This window comes from Triticum urartu, chromosome 4 (assembly GCF_003073215.2).
Source record: "Triticum urartu cultivar G1812 chromosome 4, Tu2.1, whole genome shotgun sequence".
In the NCBI taxonomy this organism is placed as follows: Eukaryota; Viridiplantae; Streptophyta; class Magnoliopsida; order Poales; family Poaceae; genus Triticum; species Triticum urartu.
In genome coordinates, this window is record NC_053025.1 from 596,500,439 (window position 1) to 596,503,879 (window position 3,441).

The following is a 3,441-nucleotide window of genomic DNA, read 5'->3' on the forward strand; positions in this document are numbered from 1 at the left end:
TAGATCAGTCAAAGAAGGGGTTCTTGCCTGAGTTGTAAGGTGTGAAGCTGAGTAAGACTCAAAGCTTGACCACGGCAGAAGAAAGAGGAAGGACGAAGGTCGTCCCCTATGATTTTGTCATAGGCTCTATACGGTATGCCATGCTGAAGTACCGCACCTGATGTGTGCCTTGCCACATGTCTGGCAAGAGGGTACAAAGGTGATCTAGGAGTAGATCACCAGATAGCGGTCAAAATTATCCTTAGAGAAATAAGGAAATGTTTCTCGGTTATGGAGGTGATAAAGAGTTCGACGTAAAGAGTTATGTCGATACAAGCTTAACACCTATCCGGATAGCTCTGAGTAGAGATACCGGATACGTATAATGGAGCAACAATTTGGAATAGCTCCAAGTTAAACGTGGTAGCAGCATCTACGGCATGACATAAAGTTTTGCGAAATACATAGGGATCTGAATATGGCAAGACCCGTTGACTACAACCTCTCTCACAAGCATAACATGATCAAACCCAGAACTCTTTGAGTGTTTATCACATAGTGATGTGAACTAGATCATTGAGTCTAGTAGACTCTTGGATGTTGGTCACATGGCGATGTGACCTGTGAGTGTTAATCACATGGCGATGTGAACTAGATTATTGACTCTAGTGCAAGTGGGAGACTGTTGGAAATATGCCCTAGAGGCAATAATAAATTAGTTATTATTATTATATTTCATTGTTCATGATAATCGTTTATTATCCATGCTAGAATTGTATTGATAGGAAACTCAGATACATGTGTGGATACATAGACAACACCATGTCCCTAGTAAGCCTCTAGTTGACTAGCTCGTTGATCAATAGATGGTTACGGTTTCCTGACCATGGACATTGGATGTCGTTGATAACGGGATCACATCATTAGGAGAATGATGTGATGGACAAGACCCAATCCTAAGCCTAGCACAAGATCGTGTAGTTCGTTTGCTAAAGCTTTTCTAATGTCGAGTATCATTTCCTTAGACCATGAGATTGTGCAACTCCCGGATACCGTAGGAGTTCTTTGGGTTTGCCAAACGTCACAACGTAACTAGGTGGCTATAAATGTACACTACAGGTATCTCCGAAAGTGTCTGTTGGGTTGGCACGAATCGAGACTGGGATTTGTCACTCCGTGTAAACGGAGAGGTATCTCTGGGCCCACTCGGTAGGACATCATCATAATGTGCACAACGTGACCAAGGAGTTGATCACGGGATGATGTGTTACGGAACTTGTAAAGAGACTTGCCGGTAACGAGATTGAACAAGGTATCGGGATACCGACGATCGACTCTCGGGCAAGTACAATACCGCTGGACAAAGGGAGTTGAATACGGGATTGATTGAATCCTCGACATCGTGGTTCATCCGATGAGATCATCGTGGAAAATGTGGGAGCCAACATGGGTATCCAGATCCCGCTGTTGGTTATTGACCGGAGAGTCGTCTCGGTCATGTCTGCGTGTCTCCCGAACCCGTAGGGTCTACACACTTAAGGTTCGGTGACGCTAGGGTTGTAGAGATATTAGTATGCGGTAACCCGAAAGTTGTTCGGAGTCCCGGATGAGATCCCGGACGTCACGAGGAGTTCCGGAATGGTCCGGAGGTAAAGATTTATATATGGGAAGTCCTATTTTGGCCACCGGAAAATGTTCGGGATTTTTCGGTATTGTACCGAGAAGGTTCTAGAAGGTTCCGGAGTGGGGCCCACCTGCATGGGGGGACCCACATGAACGTGGGTAGTGGGGGCAAGGCCCCACACCCCTGGTCAAGGCGCACCAAGATCCCCCCTTAGAAGGAATAAGATCATATCCCGAAGGGATAAGATCAAGATCCCTAAAAAAGGGGGATAACAATCGGTGGGGAAGGGAAATGATGGGATTTCTTTCCCCCACCTTTGCCAACGCCCAAATGGACTTGGAGGGCAAGAAACCAGCCCCTCCACCCCTATATATAGTGGGGAGGCACATGGGAACCGGTACCCTAGCCCCTGGCATCTCCCTCTCCCCTCGTAACACCTCTCTCTCTCGCTGAGCTTGGTGAAGCCCTGCCGAGATCCCCGCTGCTTCCACCACCACGCCGTCGTGCTGCTGGATCTCCATCAACCTCTCCTTCCCCCTTGCTGGATCAAGAAGGAGGAGACGTCGCTCCCAACCGTACGTGTGTTGAACGCGGAGGTGCCGTCCGTTCGGCGCTAGGATCATCGGTGATTTGGATCACGACGAGTATTACTCCATCAACCCCGTTGACTTGAACGCTTCCGCTTAGCGATCTACAAGGGTATGTAGATGCACACTCCTCTCTCTCATTGCTAGATGACTCCATAGATTGATCTTGGTGATGCGTAGAAAATTTTAAAATTCTGCTACGATCCCCAACATCAGATCTGTTTCAGCAAATGCACTTTTGTCATTTTTGCCATGATTAATGTGTGCATGATATTATCCTGAGCCCTACATGAGTTTTGAAATATTCCATGTTATCTTTACAGGGGTGTACGCCATGTATTTTTGTGATCTTTGTGGTGACTAGCACAAGCATGTAAAGTAGCTTGCTCAATGATGCTTATTTCAGGGACTTAGAATTCCACAAAGTCCTTGCCCTGTTATTATTTTTATGCCATATGTTCATGTTGTTTCCTAGTGATCCGTGCCTCTTTTGAGCATGATCACTAAGGATGCTTTGTAGATAATGTTGTGCTCTATCCATCCATGTCTTTGTTTGCAATTATGGAGCACCCTAGCTTGAGTCAATCAAGCTCTACGTTTGCTATAAAGTATTCCTGGCATATTGTTAACATGTTTAGCAATTTTGCCGAGCTTGTTGTTGTTGATCCATGCATGCTATGTTGTTGTTCTTGCCATTTCTAGCTTCTATGCCATGTCTATTTGCTGGGTGTATGCTTAGTTTGTCATGCAATGCCTCGTAGTGAGTGCATTGAGCTCGTAAATATGCCTACTTGTTATCTGTTTTGCCATGCTCCAGTTTTTCACTAAGTCTGAATCTGTTTATGTTTTTGCTATGTTCACATGCTTGTAATTGTATTTTATGATCCCTTTTGGCTCATGGTCACTAAGGGACTTTTGTTATATGCTTTGAGTAGCTTCATGCCATGCCTTGATTTGCCATGATAAGTTCCTGTAGCATGTAGTTTTCATGCTCTAAAGATTGCTTCCTGATGATAAATTCCTGACATGCTGTTAATTTCACCAAGTCTGAAACCTGTTATCTTTTTCATTTTTGCCATGCTTGGTTGAGCTTGCTATTGAGTGAATTAGCCGTAGCTCAGTGTTCATATTTTGTCAAGCATCATGAGTGGATCCCTGCCATGTCTTTTGTTGCCATGTTTGAGTGGAGTAGCTTATTTATCTTGATGCATTTAGAAGGCTACTTGCTGTTTACCGCAGACCGGTGCCATA